Source organism: Lissotriton vulgaris, chromosome 5, assembly GCF_964263255.1.
Source record: "Lissotriton vulgaris chromosome 5, aLisVul1.2, whole genome shotgun sequence".
In the NCBI taxonomy this organism is placed as follows: Eukaryota; Metazoa; Chordata; class Amphibia; order Caudata; family Salamandridae; genus Lissotriton; species Lissotriton vulgaris.
The window spans coordinates 1,506,694,250-1,506,706,711 of NC_141693.1; the positions used below are offsets into that span (position 1 = coordinate 1,506,694,250).

General features: G+C 53.0%; 1 protein-coding gene across 1 annotated transcript in view; it reads right to left on the bottom strand.

Annotated features, from left to right (window-relative positions):
* MDFI (MyoD family inhibitor) overlaps window positions 1-10,302 on the bottom strand; it is a 78,351-nt gene extending 68,049 nt beyond the window's left edge. Inside the window, exon 1 of the mRNA XM_086923536.1 lies at window positions 9,443-10,302. The gene's annotated coding sequence lies outside the window, so the exon portion shown is untranslated. The remainder of the gene's footprint in view (window positions 1-9,442) is intronic.
* Window positions 10,303-12,462: the final 2,160 nt, after the last annotated feature.

The following is a 12,462-nucleotide window of genomic DNA, read 5'->3' on the forward strand; positions in this document are numbered from 1 at the left end:
AAGGCAGAACCTCGTATGCCCGCTGCGCTGACACGGTCCAGAAGAATGTTATGGTCGACCGTGTCAAACGCAGCGGACAAGTCGAGGAGGATCAAAGCTTGGGGGGAGTTGACGTCGGCCTTGGCCTTAAGCTCGTCGAGGAAGGCTAACACCACGGTTTCGGTCGAATGACCCGAACGGAAACCAGCTTGGTGAGAAGCCAGAAGCTGGTTCTGTTCAACATAAACAGAGAGACAGGAAGTAACGTAAGATTCAAGAATTTTAGCAAGATAAGGGAGAAGAGAGATAGGTCTGAAGTTAGAGGGAAGAGAAGAGTCGAGACCAGGCTTTTTAAGAATGGGGGAGACAATAGCAGATTTGAATGAAGAAGGGACCAAACCAGTGGAAAGAGAGGCATTAAGAAAGGAGAGAGGGGTATCAGGACAGGAAGAAAAAAGGGTTTTAAGAATACGGGCAGGGGCACAGTCAGTGGGGGAACCAGACTTGATTTTGGTGAGCAGAGCTAGGAAAGAGTCCAAGGGGAGGGGGGGGAAAGAGGAGAAGGAGGATTTAGGCGCAGGGGGAACAGAGTGAGGAGGAGTAAAAGGAGTGACCAAGATGTTATATTTAATTTTTACAATCTTCTCGATAAAGAAGTTGTTAAGAGAAGAGCAGAGGACCTGGGAGGGAGTGAAGTGAGGGCAAGCACGATCAGAGGTGGCCAAGTTGTTTACCAAAGAGAAAATTTCTTTAGCTTTGTTGGCCGAGAGCGCCACTTGTTCAGAGAAGTACTTGGTCTTAGTGGCCAAAATGGCCTGCTTGTACTCCTTAAGAAGGGTTTTGTATTTGGCCTTATGGTCAGGGCAGTAGCTACGGCGCCAAAGGCGCTCTGAGCGTCTAAGCTCCAGTTTAAGAGTCTTGAGCTCCGGGCTAAACCAACGGTGAGCCTCGTGAGGGCGGATGGATTTGACTAGCTTGAGGGGGGCTACTAAATCACATGCAGAAGAGAGCCAGTTACCAACTGCAGCGGCCTGTGAGTCAAGGGGAATACCAGTGAGGTCTGGGGAAGAAGAAGCAAGGGAGTGAGAGAGGGAGGCCAAGTCAACACGATTCCAGCTACGGGAGAAAACATTCTTGGGGCAAAGGGGCTTGTGAGGGGAGCCAGTAGTGATAGAGAAAGAGATGAGGGAATGGTCAGACCAGGTACATGGGAGGATACTGGGGGGGGAGACTATGTCCTGGGATGACCAGACTTGGTCCAGGATGTGTCCGAATTTGTGGGTGGGAACCAGGACGTGAGACTTAAGGTTGAGACAGAGGAGAGTGGCCGTGAAGTCCTTAGATGCTGAGTCCTCCCTGGGATCGCCAGGCCAGTAGTTAAAGTCCCCAAGCAAAAGGACAGAGGAGTTATTAACCACCAGCGTGGCGAGAAGTTCCTGCAGGGAAGCCACGAACAGGGGCATGTTCAGGGGAGGGCGGTAGACAAGGACAACGGTGAGAGGTGCCGGCAGATTGGAAGAGCGAGCGACCAGGAAGTCCACTCCAGCGATGGGTGCTTGGGGGAGAAGCTGGAATTGAATAGTGGATCGGACAATCATGGCAACACCCCCCCCGACCATGTCCGCGGGGCGGTCAGCCCGAAGGACATAATAGGAATGGGGAAGGATGGCAAGAATGTCGGGGAGGGAAGCCTCCGAAAACCATGTTTCCGTTAGGAACAGAAAATCAGGGGAGTCTGTAGTAAGAAGATTAAACAGGTCAAGTTGGTGTTTGCCTGCCGAACGAGTGTTGAGGAGATAAGCAGAAGCAGTGTGAGGGGGAGGTGAGGGTCCAATGGGGAGGGGATCGATGTCTGGCGTAGGGAGGGGAAGAATTGGGTGAGGAGACACAACACGGTCTGAGCGGGGAACATAGATGTCTAAAGCAACAAGATGCTGCATGAGGGTGTGGGGGAGAGGCACATCAATGGTGTAGGAGAGAAGTTGAGCAGGCGTGTATGACAACAAGGAAGCAGGGGGTGTGGCCCCTGGTCCCGGCCCGTCGCGGACGGGCGCAGACGGGCTTAACTTAGGCGCAACTTCGGCGCGCCTTCGTCGCGCCCGCTGCGCTCGTCCGCTGCGCGGCCGGGATAATAGTGCCATAAGTAGGAGACCGGAAGTAGCAGGGCGTGGCAGGGGGTGGAGGGACAGAGGAGCTGCCCCGCCAACCAGAGAGCAGCCCAAGATGTAGCACACGCCCGTCCCCGCCCTCGTGACCTGCCCGTCAGAGGGGGAGGGAACGCTCAGCGTGGGGCGCTCTGGAGGCGGCTAACAGGAAGTCCCAAGAAGATAGGGGGTGCGCGGTGTCCTCAGCGCAGCCCCTGAAGCAGGAGCAGGGTAAGTAAAAGTGTCCAAGCACTTATTTAAAAAGATCGTTGCGCCGTGCCTCGGCAGCGTTGTTGCTCCCGGCGAAGCCTCTGGAGGTCTGGTGATTCAACAGAGCTAGGCGGGACTAGCCCGGCAGGAAGAAATTGCCAGGGGGGGAGGGACAGAGGAGCTGCCCCGCCAACCAGAGAGCAGCCCAAGATGTAGCACACGCCCGTCCCCGCCCTCGTGACCTGCCCGTCAGAGGGGGAGGGAACGCTCAGCGTGGGGCGCTCTGGAGGCGGCTAACAGGAAGTCCCAAGAAGATAGGGGGTGCGCGGTGTCCTCAGCGCAGCCCCTGAAGCAGGAGCAGGGTAAGTAAAAGTGTCCAAGCACTTATTTAAAAAGATCGTTGCGCCGCGCCTCGGCAGCGTTGTTGCTCCCGGCGAAGCCTCGGGAGGTCTGGTGATTCAACAGAGCTAGGCGGGACTAGCCTGGCAGGAAGAAATTGCCAGGGGGGGAGGGACAGAGGAGCTGCCCCGCCAACCAGAGAGCAGCCCAAGATGTAGCACACGCCCGTCCCCGCCCTCGTGACCTGCCCGTCAGAGGAGGAGGGAACGCTCAGCGTGGGGCGCTCTGGAGGCGGCTAACAGGAAGTCCCAAGAAGATAGGGGATGCGCGGTGTCCTCAGCGCAGCCCCTGAAGCAGGAGCAGGGTAAGTAAAAGTGTCCAAGCACTTATTTAAAAAGATCGTTGCGCCGCGCCTCGGCAGCGTTGTTGCTCCCGGCGAAGCCTCGGGAGGTCTGGTGATTCAACAGAGCAGACACAAGACATCCAATGCTGAGGGCATGCACTCACATGTTACCTGCAGAGCATCTGTGCTGAAAGGTCAGCTATATGCGCTCGTATGTGACGGGTCGGTCATGTGCAGCATTTATACATTGAGTGACAAAGGGACCTTGTGTAAACTCCTGCGACTGTGACGCCATTTGGAAACAGGTGTAACTGGAGGGAGTAGTGTACCAACACTGAACGAAGCAGGGGGCACGTGTGACAACGTGAGCGAACTTAGAGCCCTGTTCTAGCATGAGATGTACTGGTCATGTGTCAGTACTGACTGTGCGGGTCATTTATAAGCACGTGCGATTGGATGTCTTGTGCTAACAGACATGCACTGGACATACGCAAACGCATCTGACAGGGTTATCATATGCAAAGGCCTGTAAGTGAGGGCATCACGCTAACGACTGGAGCGCCATGAGCTAAAAAGTGTGACTGATGAGGCTGATGCGAGCGCTTCACCCAGCATGGCTGCGAACCACGAGGACCATGCGATGCATAGGGATGTGCTGATTCATGCATGCCCATTGCACAGGGCGGATGCTCGCAGGCATGGTCACACAAAGGCCTGTGCCCTGGCTGTGCAGCCGAGCTGGCGGCTGGAAGTGTAGAAGGCGGGGTGCTGCTGCTGTGTATGTAAGACAACACTAAGGGTCTTGACTCTTTACTCAGCAAGGCTGAGCCAACGTTAAATAATCAAACAACACAAATGCCAGCGCTGAGAACAAATATTTAGCCTGCTAGTTTTTGGGGGAGAAATGGTTGTTATGAACATAACATAATAACCTGCTTTTAAATTTGCAAGAATACGCTTTTATTACTCTTTTTTACACATCACTGAATTTTTACACATAATTCTTTGTGCATGGACACTAGCTGTGGAGCCGAGCTGGCGGCAGGAAGTGTAGAAGGCGGGGTGCTGCTGCTGTGTACGAGTCACAACCTCTGTGCAAAGGTGTGGACGCCGCGGAACCGGCAGGGGCCCTGGCAGGACCCTGCACGTAACCAATGCAGCCAGCATGGCATCTGCGTGGACTCTGCACTGAGACAGCGGATCCCTTGTATGTAACCAGCACTGCACTGCATCTGCGTGGACTCTGCACGAGAGCCAGTCTATCCCCTGTATGTAACCAGCACTGCATCTGCGTGGACTCTGCACAAGGCCAGTCTATCCCCTGTATGTAACCAGCACTGCATCTGCGTGGACTCTACACAAGACCAGCGTATCCCCTGTATGTAACCAGCACTGCATCTGCGTGGACTCTGCACAAGGCCAGCGTATCCCCTGTATGTAACCAGCACTGCATCTGCGTGGACTCTGCACAAGGCCAGCGTATCCTCTGTATGTAACCAGCACTGCATCTGATTGGACTCTGCACAAGGCCAGCGTATCCCCTGTATGTAACCAGCACTGCATCTGAGTGGACTCTGCACAGAGCCAACTGATACCCTGTATGTAACCAGCACTGCATCTGCGTGGACTCTACACAAGACCAGCGTATCCCCTGTATGTAACCAGCACTGCATCTGCGTGGACTCTGCACAAGGCCAGTCTATCCCCTGTATGTAACCAGCACTGCATCTGCGTGGACTCTACACAAGACCAGCGTATCCCCTGTATGTAACCAGCACTGCATCTGCGTGGACTCTGCACAAGGCCAGCGTATCCCCTGTATGTAACCAGCACTGCATCTGCGTGGACTCTGCACAAGGCCAGCGTATCCTCTGTATGTAACCAGCACTGCATCTGATTGGACTCTGCACAAGGCCAGCGTATCCCCTGTATGTAACCAGCACTGCATCTGAGTGGACTCTGCACAGAGCCAACTGATACCCTGTATGTAACCAGCACTGCATCTGCGTGGACTCTACACAAGACCAGCGTATCCCCTGTATGTAACCAGCACTGCATCTGCGTGGACTCTGCACAAGGCCAGCGTAGCCCCTGTATGTAACCAGCACTGCATCTGCTTGGACTCTGCACAAGGCCAGCGTATCCCCTGTATGTAACCAGCACTGCATCTGCGTGGACTCTGCACAAGGCCAGCGTATCCCCTGTATGTAACCAGCACTGCATCTGCGTGGACTCTGCACAAGGCCAGCGTATCCCCTGTATGTAACCAGCACTGCATCTGCTTGGACTCTGCACAAGGCCAGCGTATCCCCTGTATGTAACCAGCACTGCATCTGCTTGCACTCTGCACTGAGACAGCGGATCCCTTGTATGTTACCAGCACTGCATCTGCATGGACTCTGCACAAGGCCAGCGTATTCCCTGTATCTAACCAGCACTGCATCTGCATGGACTCTACACAAGGCCAGCGCATCATCTATATGTAAGCAGCACTGCATCTGCATAGACTCTGCACACAGACAGCGGATCCCTTGTATGTAATCAGCACTGCATCTGCATGGACTCTGCACGAGCCCAGCGTATCCCCTGTATGTAACCAGCACTGCATCTGCGTGGAGTCTGCACTGAGCCAGCTGATCCCCTTTATGTAGCCAGCACTGCATCTAAGAGGACTCTGCACGGACACAGCGGATCCCTTGCATGTAACCAGCACTGCATCTGCCTGGACTCTGCACGAGGCCAGCCTATCCCCTGTATGTAACCAGCACTGCATCTGCTTGGACTCTGCACAGAGCCAGCTCATCCCCTGTATGTAACCAGCACTGCATCTGCTTGCACTCTGCAGAGACAGCGGATCCCTTGTATGTAATCAGTACTGCATCTAAGAGGACTCTGCACAGACACAGCGGATCCCTTGTATGTAACCAGCACTGCATCTGCATGGACTCTGCATGGAGCCAGCGGATCCCCTGTATGTAACCAGCACTGCATCTGCGTGGATTCTGCACAAGGCCAGCTGATCCCCTGTATGTCACCAGCACTACATCTGCGTGGACTCTGCACGGAGCAAGGGGATCCCCTGTATGTTACCAGCACTGCATCTGCGTAGACTCTGCACAAAGCCACATTATCTCCTGTATGTAACCAGCACTGCATCTGCGTGGACTCTGCGCGAAGCCAGCGTATCCCCTGCATGTAACCAGCAATGCATCTGCGTGGACTCTACACGAAGCCAGCTGATTCCCTGTATGTAACCAGCCCTACATCTGCGTGGACTCTGCACAGAGCCAACTGATACCCTGTATGTAACCAGCACTGCATCTGCATGGACTCTGCACGGAGCCAGCTGTCCCCTGTAACTAACCAGCACTGCATCTGCATGGACTCTGCACAGAGTCAGCTGACGCCCCTGTATGTAACCAGCACTGCATCTGTGTGGACTTTGCACGGAGCCAGCTGATCCCCTGTAAGTAACCAGCACTGCATCTGCATGGACTCTGCACAGAGTCAGCTGACGCCCCTGTATGTAACCAGCACTGCATGGACTCTGCCAGGAGCCACGTTATCCCCTGTATGTGACCATCACTGCATCTGAGTGGACTCTGCACAGAGCCAACTGATACCCTGTATGTAACCAGCACTGCATCTGCGTGGACTCTGCACGAGGCCAGCAGATCCCCTGTATGTAACCAGCACTGCATCTGCATGGACTCTGCACAAAGCCAGTGTATCTCCTGTATGTAACCAGCACTGCATCTGCATGGACTCATCACAGAGCCAGGTTATCCACTGTATGTAACCAGCACTGCATCTGCCTGGACTCTGCAGAGAGCCAGGTTATCCCCTGTATGTAACCAGCACTGCATGTGCGTGTTCTCTACACAGAGCCAGCGGATTCCCTGTATGTAACCAGCACTGCATCTGCATGGTCTCGGCACGGAGCCAGCAGATCCCCAGTATGTTACCAGCACTGCATCTACATGGACTCTGCACGGAGCCAGCTGATCCCCTGTATGTAACCAGCACTGCATCTGCGTGGACTCTGCACGGAGCCAGGTTATCCCCTTTATGTAACCAGCACAGCTCTGCACAGAGTCAGCGGATCTCCTGTATTTAACCAGCACTGCGTCTGCGTGTAATCTGCACTGAACTGTATGTAACCAGCACTGCACCTGCGTGGACTCTGCACGGAGCCAGCTGATCTTCTGTATGTAACCAGCACTGCATCTGTGTGGACTCTACACGGAGACAGCGGATCCCCCATATGTAACGAGCACTGCATCTGCATGGACTCTGCACGGAGCCACGTTATCCCCTGTATGTAACCAGCACTGCATCTGCATGGACTTTGCACGGAGTCAGCTGACGCCCCTGTATGTAACCATCACTGCATCTACATGGACTCTGCACGGAGCCATGTTATCCCCTTTATGTAACCAGCACTGCATCTGCGTAGACTCTGCACGGAGACAGCGGATCCCCCTATATGTAACGAGCACTGCATCTGCATGGACTCTGCACGGAGCCACGTTATCCCCTGTATGTAACCAGCACTGCATCTACATGGACTCTGCACGGAGCCACGTTATCCCCTGTATGTAACCATCACTGCATCTATGTAGCCTCTGCACATAGCCAACTGATACCCTGTATGTAACCAGCACTGTATCTGCGTGGACTCTGCACAGAGACAGCTGATCCACTGCATGTAACCAGCGCTGCATCTGCATGGACTCTGCATGAGGCCAGCATATCCCCTGTATGTAACCAGCACTGCATCTGTGTGGACTCTGCGCGAAGCCAGCGTTTCCCCTGTATGTAACGAGCACTGCATCTGCATGGACTCTGCACAGAGCCAGGTTATCCCCTGTATGTAAGCAGCACTGCATCTGCATGGACTCTGCACAAAGCCAGTGTATCCCCTGTATATAACCAGCACTGCATCTGCATGGACTCATCACAGAGCTAGGTTATCCCATGAATGTAACCAGCACTGCATCTGAATGGACTCTGCACGAAGCCAGTGTATCCCCTGTATGTAACCAGCACTGCATCTGCATGGACTCATCACAGAGCGCAGCGTATCCCCTGTATGTAACCAGCACTGCATCTGCATGGACTCTGAATGAAATCTGCACCCACAAGCCTGAAAGTTACATGTTAGAGTGCTCATAACCTTGAGCTAAGCATGAGCTCAGCATGCAACCATACTACGACACCACCATGGAGCTGACATGCAACGTGCGGACAACTAGCAAGGAACATGCAAAAACATCATGAAACCTGCACAAAACCAATGCTGAGGCGAGCGAACTGGATAGGATGTGTGAGCCTGTTCACTGCCTGTGTTTCTACTCCGCATATGGTGTTTGCGTGTGAGCCATATATTATGTGCACTCTGTGGGTTAATATCTTGTCTGCACTTCTGTGTGCATATGCACACGGAATGTACATCCGTTGTGTGTTTGCATTGTGCTCTAACTACACATGCAGCATGTGGGCACATATATACTGTGTGCACACGTGTGTGCCAGCATACTCTGTAGGAGGATAATAGGAGGACACTAGGGCCCCCATTAGAATGGTGGCGGACTTTACCTGCCCGTCATCCTCCCGGTAAAAGGGACTGTCGGCCATAAGGGCGTGGGTCCCGTGGGCGGAATTAGGATGCGCCCTTCACAGTGGCGGGTGCATCCTGTATTTTTACCATTGCGGCGGGCGGTGCAGAAAGCACCGCCTGCCGCAATGGTAAAAATACATGTTGTGCATTTCAAAGCACAACGTGACAGGCACCGCGCGGTGCATGCCAGGTTGTACTTTGAAATGCAGGGGAGTACCATAGGTATCCCCCATGTGCACCCCCAACCCCCATGGAGTCCCTTGGGGCCCGCAACGGGCCCCCAGAGCAGACTCTGCATGCCTTTCCGTGGCGGCATTGGTAAATGCCCATTGTAATATGGCTGGCTGTGTCTGATAGACGGCCGGCCTGGCGGGGCGATCCGCCGGCCTGGCGGGGCGATCCGCCTGCCATCCTAATAGGCCCCTAGGTGTGTGTTCACTATGGATGTACAGTTTGTGTGCACTATGTGTGTGTAGCTATAAGTACACACAGCGACGATGCGGTGCGTATACAATGTGCATATACTAGCATATAAGTGCACTGTGTGACAGGCCTGTTTACTTTTCACTCTTAATGCAGTCTTTTGAACGTGTATCTAAAGAGTGCATAGTTATGCGTGTGTATACACGTGCCTCTGTGTGTGCCTGTGAGAGCATGTGCACTAAGAGCATTGTGTATGTGTGTCTGTCCTGTGGTGGTTTAGTCTATTTTGTGAAAGCTGGTACAGCAGGCTCGCACGTCACTGACGCGTTGCCGTGCGTAGTCGGCACGTTGTTGGCTGGTGACCCCAACCTTCGCGGTACTCACTGTAGTCGTGATCAGGGCACGGTCCCTCGTCGCGGGGATGCTGTCATTCTAGGGTGCTCTGTCCGAGGCAGCGGGACCTTCACTGCCCACCCAGGCTGACACCGGCCCAGGGTGCCAGGCTGCCCTTCTGCGGTTGTGCTTGGCCGCCGCTGACCTCTGGGCTGTGGGATCCCCGGAGCCCGCTGTCTTATCCTACGGGTCGAGGTCATACATTTGGTGTCTTTTTGTCCTGGTGTGCTTGAGCCTGTGTTGTTGTTTCATCCACTGACTATTCGATTCGTAAGAAATTGTGGCTTCTCTTTCCTAGTTGGATACAGTGGCTGTAGCGGATGGTTGGGTTCAATACTGGGTGTTCTGGGTCTGCTCTCTGAATACTGGATTGCCTGGTTACTTAGTTCCTGGGTTACTGAGTCTGCTTTCGGGTCGTTGTTTCAATTCTCCAGTTTTTGGTTGTGCTGTTGGGTGCAGTTTTTTGTTATTTAGGGTGCTATTAAAGTGCACACTTCAGTTGTTGGGTGAGCTGTTGGGTGGCTGGGACCACTCTTGGCTTGGAGTTGCTCTGAAGGTGTTCGCTTCTTGCTCAGATAGTCAGTGTTGCTGTTGCCTTGATGTTGTACCATAGGGTGCACGCTGCAGTTCTTGTGTGCACTCTCAGATTGCTGTGTGTCAGTCACCCCTGCTGTTGGGGATACAGTTGCAATGTTGGACACGTTCTCGTGTTGTTGGCTACCCCCTGGATTGCTGTCCTTTCTTCTTTCTCGACCCTTGCCCGCCGTTTGCGTGCACTCTCAGTTGCTGACGACTTCACTCTCGGATCGCTGGTCTCTCGCTACCGGGAGGTTGGGTGAACTGACTCTCACATCTGGCTGGGTCCTTCTCGGGCCGCGGGCGCGCTCTCGGAGGTCTGGAATGCGCTCTCCGGTGCGCTTGGCCGCGGGCTCGGAGCTTCGGTCCCGCTCGGCGGTGACTGTCGGCGTCTGCCCTTCCCGGTAAGGGTTGCTTAATTTGCTTCTCTCCCGATCCTCGGAGCTTCTACCTGTTCCCTCCCACTTCCACCCCCACTTGTTGCCGAGCAGTCTCCCGGCGCCGAGTTCCTGAATATCTCTCTGTCTCCCCAGCCCTGCCTCCTCCTCTCACAGGAAATCACAGAGCAGATGATTACCAGCTTCCTTCTGGCCACAAAGATTTTGGAGTTTGTGCAACCTATCGGCTGGCAGGAACCGAGGTAAAAAAAGATGCTGGGAATGAAGAAAAAACCCACAAAAAAGCAAACTTTAAGAACAACCCACCAGTAACCCGCTCCTTTTCCAAACAAAAACAGGCAACCGAATACAGATGTTTTGAAATAGTTATGTGAAAAAGCACACTTTCAAAAGTTTTACCCTTTCAAAACATTCATTAGTATGCAGACCTTCCTAGTCTGGGAGATTAAATCAGACCGCGAGGCAGGGGAGGGGAAACTGGTGTGTGCAGAAAAGTTAATTAATGCACAACCGACTGTATCTTACGCTCTCAACTGTGTGCGAGTTTTATGTAGGGTTAAGGGGAGACATATTCATTGACTAGACAATAGTTCAGTTTGGAGAAATTGGGGACTAAATAACAGCGACAAATTGAAATTGACAACAAAGAATTACGTGGCCTATCAAACGTCCCCCTTTCGTTCTCCTTTCATGGGCTCTAGCTTTATCCTGAGTATTTTAGCATTAATATTTAACTATTTCCCAAACTGTTTTTTCAACAGTTTTCCTTCTGATAAATGTATCACACTCTGCACCTAGAAACCTGGACGGCGTTGAAACGCCCCTCTGGGCGCTATTGCTGTAATAGTGGCTGTTAGGTCAGAAGTCTTCTGTGTGCAATGTGCACTTTTCAGACCTGCTTTATGTCATTCCTTCAGTGGACTTGACAATCAGCAGTCCCATGGGAGCCCCCACCCCCCTTTTAGCAAGAGAGACTTGACAAAAGAAGCGAATTCTTCCGAAAGTAAGTTCACCCAAAATCTACCCCTGCCAGAGCGAGAGTAACTACTGCACCCATGTCCCTGAAATGAAAAATTAGAAGTGCATGTACCCTGACAATTAGTACCTGCTTGTTTCTGAGAAGTGCTTGTACTCTTCGATTAAATGTATATGTACCTGAGTACCTGCTTGTTTCTGAGAAGTGCCAATACTCAGGGCACGAGTCGGGGTACCACGCAGGTGGACGGCGTCCGCCCACTTATTTTCCAGGGTGGACGCCGTCCATCCTGCCATGCTCATCCTAAGTATCCAAAGCGTGATAAAGCGCGCCGCGCACCAAACTTTGTGAAACAGTCCGCTGTGTCGGGCATTTCATTACTGCACTTGACATTCATTGCGGGATAACTAAGCATATGGTTGAGCTCGTGTGTGGGGGCTTTTTCACCTTCATCTACAGCGCTTCTCCGCTTAGCAGAATTATAGCGCCTGGTTGATTGCAGTTATTTGGTTCCCACTGCTCCGGTCTCTGTCAGGAAGAAAGGTGTGTGCCTTTCAAATAAATCGTGCAGTGTTTTCTGATTCTAGCGCCTAGTGAGTGTGCTTCAATGGGAACAGAGAGTGCAAGTTTAAAGGTATGCTTTCCGATGCTGAAGGCAGAAGCACCTGGAGCCAGTCACGCAGTGAATCCAGCCCGCAGGTGAATTATTATTTTTTGAACTGCGCTATGTCTCACGCGCCTCGTGTTTTTATCTCTTGTGGAATCCAGGGCACGAGTCGGGGGTACACGCAGGTGGACGGCGTCCCCCCACAAGTTTTACAGGGTGGACGCCATCCACCCTGCTAATTAAAACGTCCACCCTGCTCATCAATGTTGTGATAAGAGCGTACCAAACAAGCATTTCCAGGTGATTCTGGCTGCATCCAGAAATTTCTCGAACTGCCATTCAAGGGCCATCTCCAATCCTGTCTTGATGCCTCTTCATATCCCTGCTTTTCAATCACCAGCCCCACCTCCCTCACCGTTGCCTCTCTTGATTCCCCCATCAACTCCCTCTCACC